Consider the following 11,655-nt stretch of genomic DNA (forward strand, 5'->3'; position numbering starts at 1 on the left):
CTCCGCCCCGCCCCGCCCCGCCGCGGCCCGGCCCCCTCCCGCCCCCGGCGGCACGCGTGGGCCCGCCCGGAGCGACGGACCGGCCCCCCCGCGGGGGCGGGAGGATGCGGGACCCCCCCGGGAAACGCCGCACGACCCCCAGGGAAACGTCCCGGGGAGCCCCGCAGGATGTGGACGGGCCCCCCACGCTGGTCACCACCCCGCGCTCCCGCAGCGGAGGGACGGGGCAAGAGTCTCCTGCGCGGGGTTAATGATTCACCGCCGCGGCAATTAACGGGCGAGACGAAGCATTCATTAATCAGCCGGAGCTGCCCCCTAGTCCCGCACCTCCTTGCTCCCTCACTCGGCACCCCGACCCAAAGCAACCCAGTCCCCTCTGCAGGGGTGTGGGATGGCTGCGGGAGTTTAAACAAAGTCCCTGATAAATCATTTCGCGCCCCCCTCCCCTTCGCGATGGCATCGAGGCCGTGATGCCCACAGAGCTCAGGACCCAATTCAGAACGGGGTTCCCGTCCAGGAAATGGGGGGCACCTCCCTGCCTGGCCCCCCTGCACCTGCCTGAAGGGAGACAGTCTCCTGCAGTCCCTCCTATGTTCCCCCCCCTCACTGTGGGACAGATCTCCCACCCTTGTCCCGATGCACAGGGTCGGTGTGTGCTCACCCTGCAGAGGGGCAGCCGGTGCCTCCTAATTAATCCAGCCCTGAGTTATTAAAGACAAGACGAGCCCTTTGCAAACGAGATTAGTGGTGCTTGGAGCCAGGCTTTGGGATAACTGATGTTTAATGGTGAGGCTCTGGAGTAGCAGCCCTTCAGAGGCCCAGAAGAGTGCTGGAGAGGGTCTGGGTGTGGGGTCCTTTCAGGGACCCCCTACCCCTACATCTGGGAGGGTCTGGGGAGCTGGGACAGGCTGCAGCTGCCCCCACAAGCACAGTAGTGTGGGCTGTGGAGATGCTCCTGGTGCTGCTGGGCACTGCCAGGGCTGCTGCAGGGAGGTCGAGAGCGATGCAGGATGTGGGGCAGCAGTGGGGAGCCATCCTGCAGCTGGGGGGGGCCAAAACTGGCGTGCAAGCGCCACCTCCACAGGGATGCAGCACTGACAGATCCATTTGTGTGCACCCTGTGCTCCTGCCTCGATGCATGGCAGCTGCCACGGACAAGTCTCAGCACAGGGACAACACATCAAGGACTTGGCCCTCTTGTTCATCCCCTCTCACTGCTCCCAAAAATACCCCCTGGCACAGCACATCTCCATCAGCTCCGAGCCCTCAGCCCGGGATCGGCCAACAACTCCTCTTTCCACCTCCAAAGTAAAAATGCCTCCTGCCCCTGTGCCCAGCCCCGCTCTGCCCGCTGGCAGCTGGTGGGACAGGCATGTGGGTGGCAAGACAGGCCTGTGCTTGGCCCGTCCGTCTGTCCATCCATCCGTCCTGCGGCAGCCCTGCTCCGGGTGTTGACGTCAGCGCTCCCGGCAGCCGGGCGGTGGGCGGGCGGCACCGCTCCTATTGTATTAAAAATAATACAGCGGAGCACAAATTCATTACAGATAAGTGTGACAGCCAGGAGGAATTAACGAGCCCGTCTCTCAGCGCCTGACAAACGCCTCCCTTTGTTCCTGGGATGGGTCCCTGAGTCTTTCAATCTTTGGAGATGCCTCGACTCATTAAGCACATCCTCCCCCAGCAGCTCCCAGTGTGCCTGAGGACTGCTCCCAGTATGAGCTGTGGCCATGCTGGCAGGGACATCCCTAGTGCCAGTGGCCAGTGCTGTCGGGCTTGCCCTCCTTGGGAGTCAGTGTCCTGGAGTGCTGTCCCCAAGCGTTACCCCACGTGGGGTGCAGGGTGGCCAGGGGGAGGTGGGCGAAGCAGCCCCCGTCCCTGCTGCTGCGGGAAGCACGAGGCTCATGTGAGCTGAGGCCAAACGCCCCGGCACTCCAGCTGCCGGTGCCGGCGGCGCAACCGCAGCCGACGGGCTGGCAGGCACCCAACTCTGCCCTGCTGGCTGGGCTCCCATGGGAAGAGCAGCCAGGGGCTTGTCACCAGCCCTGGGCATTGCCTCCATCCTCCTGCCCCTCATACCCCTGCAGACACCCCTGCTCCTGGGACAGGGATGGCCCCATGGGACCCCCACAGTCCCAGAGCTGAGCTGCCTCTGGCCAGTGTTTGGGGTGCTTGTGCCCAGCACAAGCACTCTTTAGGCCCAGCTGTTCCCTGGTATCATCCTGGGCAGTGTCACCTGCTAGGTGACCGCCTGGAGCTGCCTGGGGAGGCAGGAAGAGAAGGGACAGGGAGGGATGGGGGGGACAGGGCAGCACCGTGGCCAAATGGAGGAGGAAGCTCTCAGCACTGACAAATCCTGCAAGTTGCCTCTGTGCCGGCTCACGGGGGCAGCACAGCAGGCGTGGAGCTAGTGCAGGAGCCAGGACCCTGGCACTGCCTTGCTCGGCTCCACGCTGGCGCCCAGGGAAAGGGCACGGGGCTGGCTGGTGCCGTCACATCGCCCACAGCATCCGCCGCCAGCAACGCCTGAGTGGCACCTGCCCATCGGCACTGTCCCCAGCTCCCACAGCCAGACAGGGACTCTGCAAGGTCACAGCCTCTGGGCAAAACTCCCGGGCAGAGGGAAGCGGGTGCCTGAATACCTGCACCCATCCCTGCAGCACTGCCAGCCCAGACTGTTGCCACCCATTAGCATAGGGCAGTTATTTCACTTATCCCCCCGCCCCCCCAACTATGCAGAAAATAATTATTGGTCCTTCTCATTGCATCAAGGGATTAAAAGTGGTTAACTCCATTTCCAAAGGCTTTGTTATGTTGGTTTTCCCTCAGCTGCTGCACAAGGCGATTTCCACAGTGCCACTTAGGCAGCTTTTATCAGGTTGTCTTCTGGAGGTAATTGGGTTTTTCAGGAGCCTGTTTAAAATTCGTAACCCAGCCTCTTAAACAAAACAAAAACAGCAGCGGGGAGAAGGGGAAGAGGCAGCACGAAACATGCAGCAGCTGCAGCCTCTGAAGGGCAGCCCTGGCCCCTTGGGGCTGGCACCGGGCGGGGACAGGGACAGGGACAGGCACCAGCGTGCTGAAGCATCAGTCTGGAGATGGACCCTCCAGTGCAGCAGCTGAGAACAGACTGCAGGGACAGCCCCTGCTGCCCCTGCTGTCCCTTCTGCTGGTGACACTGTGCAAGGTGAGGGGTACCCTCACCACAGGGACCCTTATGCTGTGTTCAGGGTGAGTATGAGGTGCTCAGAGCCTCCAGCGTCCACCCTCTGGGGATGCCGGGGCCACTGCTCTGCCTCTGCACCAAGTCACAGCCCCCTCAGCACACGTGGGTGCCCCCCCAGCACCCACTCACCTGTTATCACACCCACAGCAAACACGAGGTATGAATGTGGGTCTCACTGTGGGGCTGGCTGGGAGCTCACCACGAGCCCTGGGGCTGGCAGGGACAAAGGTGGGCTCTTGCCATGGCTTAATCCTGGCTCCACTGTGATGCTCCTGACTGTGGGAGCTGCACTGTCGGAAAAAGACTGGGGGTGGCAGGGCCCCTGTGCTGACCAGAGAAGGACAAAGCAAACGGGCCAAAGCCACCCTCACAGGATAACTTCTGCTGGCCCCATGTCCTTAGGGTCTCCCTGGTTCTAGGCTTTGCTGGCTGGCTGGGGGAGGCTCCTGCTGCCCTCCCCATACTCTGCTCTGTATGGGCACAGCACTGCACCCCTGCAGTCAGAGGGGCTCCAGGCTGACGCTCCGGCTCTTCCTGCTCTCCTGCATCACCTCACGGGTCCGTCTGCATTAATACCACAGCCCCATCGGCATCAGTGCTGCGGACCTGTCTGCATTGCTACCACAACCCCATTGCCATCCCTCAGGAAGACTTGTCTGCCTCCTCCTTGTGGGGTGGGGGTTTCACTGGGCACCCCTAGCTCGTCCCTGCCCGGCTCTGTGCCGCGGGGCGCAGTGTGGGCTGGGGAGTGAGCGGGTGGCAGGGAGCTGCCGCAGCAGATGGTCGGTGGGGCCGGATCACGGCACCGCACGCAATGAGGGACGTGCGTGTCCCCGGGGCCATTCACAGGAGCTGGTTGTGAACTGGTGCCTGCAGGGCCCCAGTACATACACACCTGCTCGTCCCAGGCATGGCAACAGCAGCGTGCGAGCCAGGGAGGCTGTGGCTGATGGAGGGATGGGGAGAGGAGTGAACCAAGCCAACGGCTTCCAGCTGTTCCCAGCATGGCAGTGTCCCAGGAGGATGCTGGAGAGAGAGGGGTGCTCCCAGTGCTGCTCTACTTCAGAGCTCCCCCAAAAGACCATCTACACCTACATCTGTGTGAAAGGGTGATGAAGGGGCTGAATCTCCCAGCGAGAGTGCCCAAGGGGACAGGGAGCCAGCTCCAGGCTCCAGCTAAGAAGCATCCACTGCTGCTGGGATGTCAGCCACTGCATGGTTGAGCACCTTGGCTTTGCCACCGCTGTTCTGTGCCCTGTGACACGGAGCTCTGCTCACCCAGTCCCAGTCTCAAGGCCACCCAGAGCCCCAAGGAGTCCATGTCCCATGAGCGCTGGGGGATAACGGGATGGACATGTGAGTGCTGATACCAGTCCATCCTGATACCAGGATGGACTCTGCCACTTGAGTGCTGCAGTGGTGACTCCTCATCCCCACAGCTCCCGACTCCCGGCGTGTGTCCGGTGCCTCTGTGCCATGCATTATTAAACAGAGGCACTGCAGCCCCTCGCTGTTTATCCTGGCGTGGCTGTGCAGGGACAGGCTGTGGGAGCCGCGGTGACTCGCTGCAGTCTCAGCCAGAAGATTTAGTCTCACTGCAGGACTGGCCAGTTCCCCAAACAGGTTTATGACCCCTGGGCTTACTCACCTGGCGGCTTTCAACCCCCTACCACACACAGGATGGATACCACCTCCCTGTAGAAAAGCCACTATGCATTCAGCCTCGGTGCTATCACCTACGCCTTCCCCTGCCCACACAGCAGGTACAGCATTTACATCCCAATCGCCCATACAAAGGCACATTTGCGCCGAGTCCACCCCATCAATATTTATGGCAGGCACGCACACCCGCGCAGCTCTGCAGGGGCCAGTGCAGAGCAGACCTGGGTGCAGCACACCACACACTGCTTGGAGAGCAGATAAAAGCCCCCCTGAGCCCCTGCACTGCCTCCCCATTGCCCTACCCTGTGCACATACTGATTTCCAGCCTTGCTGCACTGGCAGGGACATGCAGGGCCTGTGCAGGCACCCATGACCGAGGTGGTCATGACGTGTGGGGAGTGGATGCCCAAGGACCCTCTTCCTGGCTCTGTGTCAGGATGGGATTTGGGCACCTGCTCCCCACAGAAAGCCTCATAGTGGTTATACCCACCCTCATTTCTCCAACAGAAAAAAGGTGTGAAGGACAAGGGCACAATTGACTCAAGGCTGGGCATCCAGGTCACAGCAGAGCAGCGGAAGCCCCCACCTTGTCCACCCTCCAGCTGAAACATCCTAAAAGATGAGACCCTGGGCACTGTTTCCCTGTGGTTCAGCCTCATGCTGACATAGGTTTTGGATCCTGAAAGCTCTTTGGGGTTCCTGAGTTGAGGGCAGAGACTGGGGTGCTTTAGCCCCTCTCTGTACCACCAAGGCTGGGGAATGGGGGGATGAAAGGCGCAGGGATGTCACCATGGCTGGCCCTGCTCTACCCAAATTCCCAGCCTGGCTTTGGGAGAGCATCTGCCTTCTGCGGGAGAAGGGCTCATCCTAAACCCCCCATGGGAGGGGAGGTTTAGGAGATGAGAGGCCCCATGCCCTGGGCAACAGAGCTGGGTGAGGGGCACCACACCAGGGACACCCTGTCCTCCAACAGCAGCAGATGGCTGCACAGTGGGGGGCTCCATGGCAGCGTGGAGGGGGACATCTGGGTGCCTGGGCTCCAGCCAAGTTGCAGCTCGGTGGGAGCAGGATGAGCCTACATTCATCCCCTGACTTGGGACATTGGGACATTGGGAGGGGTGAGATTCCCACACCAGGGAGCAGCTGGGATGGGTGGGGGGGCTCGCTGCCCACCCCATCTGAGACCTCCCCCAGCCTGCCTGCGCTCGGGGTTTCCGCTGCGGCGTGACGCCGGACGGGCACGGCAACGCTCCAAGAGCTGCTGGGGCTTGGGCCAGAAAATTCATTCTTGGCTGCTTTCAGTGGGGTTTGGCTCATACCTTTCCCATCTGGGGGCTTTCAAAAGAAAAAAAAAAAAGGAGAAGAAAGAAAAAAACCTCCTGTCCCTGTGCCAGCTCCACAGTCACTGTCACTTGTCATGGTCCCCAGGCGGGACCGTGCCCAGCATCTGTCCAGAATCTGAGCTGGTCTTTACTCCTGTGGCCTCTGCCTGGTCTTGAGCTGGTCCAGGTGCCTCTTGCCCTGCACTAAGGTGTCACAAGGATGCCCATGATAGACACCCCCCCCTCCCATCTTGTGTGACACTACTGGCTCTGCTGAGGCGACCCCATGTGGTACCTCTGCACCTCCCATCCATCCCATGGCTGAGCTATGCCCCCCATAACATGGGGAGTGAGATGTTCCCACAGCCCCCCAAGAGCCATGGCACTGCCTACCTTGGTGTGTGAAGCACCAGGTGTCTGCTGCTTTGGCACCTAACGCAGGGGGACGGAGACCTCACGGGGGTGGCTGAGCATCGCAGGGAGAGCAGGGCCTGCAGAGACACAGACAGTGAGAGGATCAGTACCATGGAGGGGCTCCAGGAATGGATGGTGTCAACAAAATGGAATCACTTGATGGGTGATGGACAGAGCACACCACTGCCTACTGCCCTTTCTGCCACCCAGGGGCCCAGGGTGGGTCTGTGTACTCCCCACATCTCAACCTCCAAGGATGGGAGCAACCTGCTGCCAAGAGCCACCATGTCTCTGCAGAGAGGAGCCCAGCAGGGCATGCAGAGGGTGACATGCTGCAGGAGGTGGCAGCTTGTCATGGTCTTTGGTCCTGCCATGAATCAAGGACACCCACTCTGCTGCTGGCAGAGGGCTCCTGGCTATCTCTGCAGGTACCTGGCAGTTTGGATGCTTTCATTAAAAATTTAGAGAGCTCTCAACTCTATGAGGGTTTTAAAATTTCACATTAACTCTGCCATCCTTAGCTTGCACATTTGTTCTTTGGAGAACATAATGGCAAGTTAAAACAAGCCGCCAAACAAAAGCCCCGCTCAGACTCGACAATCGAAGAAAGCCTGACGCCGCTCTGGGCTCCCCACTTCTGCTGGACCACAGGAAACTTCTGTCTGGGGATCTTGTCCCTTCCTTGAATGTCCTTGAAATCCCCCTGTGATGCCTGGGGAGATGCCGGGAGTGCTCCTGGGGGATGCTGGCCTGGGAAGGGGCTGTGCAGGGAGCCAGGTACCAGGGTGCTGGGTGCCATGCTGGCAGTTTCTGGGGTGGTCTGTCCCTGTGGTGTGGCTGACTGGTGTCACCGTGATGGGTGTCATGAGTGTGATTTCTGGTCTGTGACTTGAGGAGCAGACTCCTGGGGAAGTTACACATTCATCCTGACTTCAAGCAAAGGCTTTTCCCCCACTCTGGGAAAGGAGGGAGGCTTTGGCAAATTGGAGATAAATATATGACCCAGGGGAGTTGGGGGAAACACAGGCAAACACCGATGCTGTGGAAGAGCAGGGACTGGGATGGATGGAGCCTGCATTTTAAAAAGCATTACAGAACAGGGATGTCTCATTCCAACCCTGGGAGTAGGAGACACTGACAGCCCCTGGGAACAGGGTTTGGTAAGGTTGGTTATGGGAAAGAGGCAAAGGGTCCCCAGTGAGACCCCCAAGGAGACCCCAGAATGGCAACTGCTTCCCTGGGAAATGCAGCGCTAAAAGCTCAGCCTGGAAAGGGCTCAGAAGCAGCATGAAGGTGACCTTTGCTGGGGACAACTGCTGCCTCCTTTGGGATATGGGAAGGCTCTGAAGCGGGGTAACATGGGCTGCAGAGTGCTGCAGGGATGTGCGCCTGGGGGCGTCTAGTTTCCAGACAGCCCAGTGCCAAGGAGACAGCTGGGCTGGAACAGAATCGGTTTGGCTCTGCTGGCCATGGCCTGGGGTAGCAAATCAGGAGATATTTGATGAAAACCCAGAGCGTGGAAAGAGCAGGAACCCCCTGTCCAGGTACCTGAGAGGATGCAGAGTGTCCTGGGGGGTTCTGCTCCGATCCCTGTAGGGTATTTTTTATTTGAGCCAGAACAAAGTTGTTTTTTATCTCCTTTGCAATGGGCAGAGCCTCCCAGTACCACAAAGATGCATCTCACCTGGACAGCTGCACTAGCTCAATCTGTCTGTCTGTCCAAGCAACCAGACACCAACTGCAGCCAAACACAGAGGACAGGGAAGAGAAGAGCAGGGTGATGTGCCAGAAAATCCCCAGCTTCAGGGATAGAGGTGCCCCCAGGAGCTGACAGAGTTGTTTTGGTCTAGCTGAGGTCTGGACACAAGACAGTATCCGGGGAAAACTTAATGCTCAAGATGAGACCATTTGTGAGTCCACAGCTCTTGTGCTTTGGCACCTCCAGCTCTCGGCACCCTGCTTGAACAGCTGAGCTTGTCCAAATGTCTGGAAGGAGGGTGGGCTGGGGAAGGGGAGCAGCGAGGTACACAGGTTGACAAACTCAGGGCACACATCTCAAAGCACTTCCACTGCCTAAGGGAGATGCTCTTGGGATCTGTCTTGGGTCTGGCATCAGCTTTGTGTCTGAGCACCAGGTGAGAAGGAAGGCTCAGACTCGCAATGCTTGGGGAAAGTATCTGCCAGCAGTGCACTATCCCGGCCCTCACGCAGGGATGCAAAGGGATTGGGGTGTCACACTGCACTGGGCAGCCCCCAGAGCCCCCAGCTGGGGTCCCGTACCTGAGCTGACCTGCCTTACCTTCAAAAAGCAGATCCTTAGCCTCAAACACCTCAGTGCCTCTTGCACACTTCATCTTGCCACAGGACAGGGCGGGTCTGGGTCACATTGTCGTGGGGCTCTGGGATTTGACTGGGACGAGTAATGTTTCTGAGCCTCTGGTGAGTGTCACAGCAGGAGCTGGTGACACCAGCTAGGGAGGGATGGACATGATGGCCTGGCTGTGCACAGGAGGAGCAGGGAGCTGTAGTGCAGAACAACACCATAAAGGTGACAGTGGCTCCTGGTGAAGTACTGGGTGACCTAGTGAGACATTGGTGCCTGGGGGCACAGCTTGGAGAGCTCACAGCTGAATGAGGAAGATGGTCTGGGTCTCTGCAGCCAGGAAGGCTCCATGGGACCAGGAGAGGTGGAGGGGAAAGCTCCTGGGACGAGTGAGCAGAGAGCGCTCACGCGAGAGCAGCCCGCAGGAGCACAGCTTGTTTACCCTGGCTGAGCAGGCCTGATTGCTCTCTATAAATACACCCGGCGAGTAAACACCGGGGAGGGAGAAGGATCATTTAAACTCGAGGATGATTCTGGCATAAGAACAAATGGGAAGGTCTGGCCAGGAACACACAGAGGCTGCAGGCGAGAGCAGAGATCCTCTGGCTGCTGGGAAGGTCCTGTTCTGTGTTCAGCCCTGGCTGTTTGGGCAGCGCATGATGCCCGAGGGCTTGGGCTCAGTGCTGGTGGAAGAGGCAGCAGCCTGGGCTGCAGTGACCATGCCCACCTGCCACACCAGACCTCTCAAGCTCTGAGCCATGGGGGCACAGTGGTGCCCAGTGGCAAAAATAGAGATGTGCCACGCTGTCAGCGGTCACTGTCTCTTCCCCAGAGGGTTTTCCCACAGTACCAGACCTGCCCTGGGACATCTCGGTGCCAGTGCTTAAACCATGCTGAGCAACTCAACGTGGCTCCCCTTGGCTCCCGATACGGCTCCTCACAATCAGCTCCAGGCCTGGTGGGCTGTGCCTGGCAGCAGCCTCTGCAGAAACCCAGGGAAGAGCCAAGGTGTAAACTGCAATCATCCTCCAGTGCTGTGAGGTGTTTTGAGCTCTGTCTGGTTGGGGTCACTTCAATACTAATGTCATCATGCAAGGCAATTGAAGAAACCAACACTCGGCCCACAGCCAAGGGAGACTTTGAGACATTTTTCTGTGCCAATTTGTCTCAGCTGATCTGTCTCCAGTTTCCCCAGGACAGTGAGGGTCAGACATTAGGAGCAGTGCTGCTGGATGGGGACTGAGCTCCCTGTTTCCATGTTGGAGCTTGTCGCGACAGCCTCAGGTGGACAAGGACAGGCTTGGCAGGGAGGACACTCCTCTGCATCCTGAGTCCACAGTCCTTCCTCATCCTCTGTTTGCCCAACCCAGCATCTCAGTTTGACTTGAATCGCTCTGCTTCCTTCGCCAGCTCCAGTTCCTTAACCAGTCACAGTGTCTTCACCAGCCCCAGCCAGCAGCTGCCACTGATGGTTGCACAGAGAAGCCCTGAGCCATGAGCCCTGTTCTGAGTGAAGGTGCCAGCCTTGCTTTGCCACTCTGACTCACCACTCTGCCTGCCTCGGGCAGTGGCTGCCCGGTCACGCTCGTGCCATGCGGGCAGCAGTGCCACCGTGTGCTGCCAGGCCTGGATCACGGCAGCCACCTGCCCGTGCGCTGCAGCCTCGGTGATGGGGGCACAGCAGGGAGAGGGGCTGGAGCGTGGGGTTTGGGAGGCACCTCGTAGGGACAGTGCAGAGGGGAGAGTGGTTTAATCCCAGGGGACTGGGGACAGGAAGATGAAATGCTCCACGAGTGGCTGGACTCAGCTGCGGAGAACAGGATGGAGGAGGGAGCCAGTGCTGGGGAGGCATGGGAAGAGCCCGGCAGGTACCAGGAGCTCCCCACAGCAGAAGGGTGCACGGAGCCTCCCGGGTGCAGGCAGGGGATGGCGGGGGGAGCAGGTCTCCTCCTCTCCTTGCCCACTCCCCACTCTGGGCCTGTCGGATGATGGCCAGGCACGAAGGGGCTAGAGGGGGTGTGCAAAGCACAGTCCGAGCGTGACAGACTTTCTGCTCCCATCCCCTCCGCACCGGCGCGTCCCCCCTCCCCAGATCTGCGGGTGGGCAGTCCGGGGGCGCGCCGCTCAGCCCTGCATCTTGCACCCGCATCACCTGCATCCTTTCCCCCATCCCGCATCACCTGCATCCCTCCCCGCATCCCGCCCCGCATGCCGCATCCCGCCGCTCCGCGGCCGCCGCCCCGTTACATAAGCCGGCGGCCCCGGGAGGCTCGTCGGGCCGATCCCCGCGCCCGTGCCCGGCCCCCCCCCGGGCTCTGCGGCACGGCGGGCCCGGCCCGGCCCGGCCCCACACCCACCTGGCTGGCTCGGCGCGGCTCCGGTGCGCCCCGTCCGCCCCCGGCGCAGGGAAGGAGCCGCCGCCGGAAGGGAGGCGGGAGCCGTAGCGGTACAGGGGGGGGCCCGGTGCTGGCTCCCCCTCCGCCGCACGGCCTCCCGGGCGGGGCCGCCTCCGTGCCCGCCTCCGGACCGCCCCGCGCCCCGGGCGGCAGCCCCCGGCCCGGCCTTCCGCCCCGGTACCCGGCGGTCCCTTGCGGTACCCGGGGTTCCCCTCCGGTACCCGGTAATTGCTCCTCCGGTATCGAGGTGTCCCCCCGCTATTCAACCATCTCCCCCCGCCACCTGGCTATGCCCACCCGCACCCAGCATCACCC

The 11,655-nt window shown here is 60.5% G+C and overlaps 1 protein-coding gene across 1 annotated transcript in view; it reads right to left on the minus strand.

Annotated features, from left to right (window-relative positions):
• The window catches only part of CPLX2 (complexin 2), a 16,351-nt gene extending 4,936 nt beyond the window's left edge, over positions 1-11,415 (minus strand). The window contains exons 1-2 of the mRNA XM_027682988.1: positions 11,302-11,415; positions 6,601-6,698 (exon numbers count right to left, since the gene is read on the minus strand). The gene's annotated coding sequence lies outside the window, so the exon portion shown is untranslated. The remainder of the gene's footprint in view (positions 1-6,600; positions 6,699-11,301) is intronic.
• Between the last annotated feature and the right edge of the window lie 240 nt (positions 11,416-11,655).

This window comes from Neopelma chrysocephalum, unplaced genomic scaffold (genome assembly GCF_003984885.1).
Source record: "Neopelma chrysocephalum unplaced genomic scaffold, ASM398488v2 Primary Assembly neopelma1_63, whole genome shotgun sequence".
In the NCBI taxonomy this organism is placed as follows: Eukaryota; Metazoa; Chordata; class Aves; order Passeriformes; family Pipridae; genus Neopelma; species Neopelma chrysocephalum.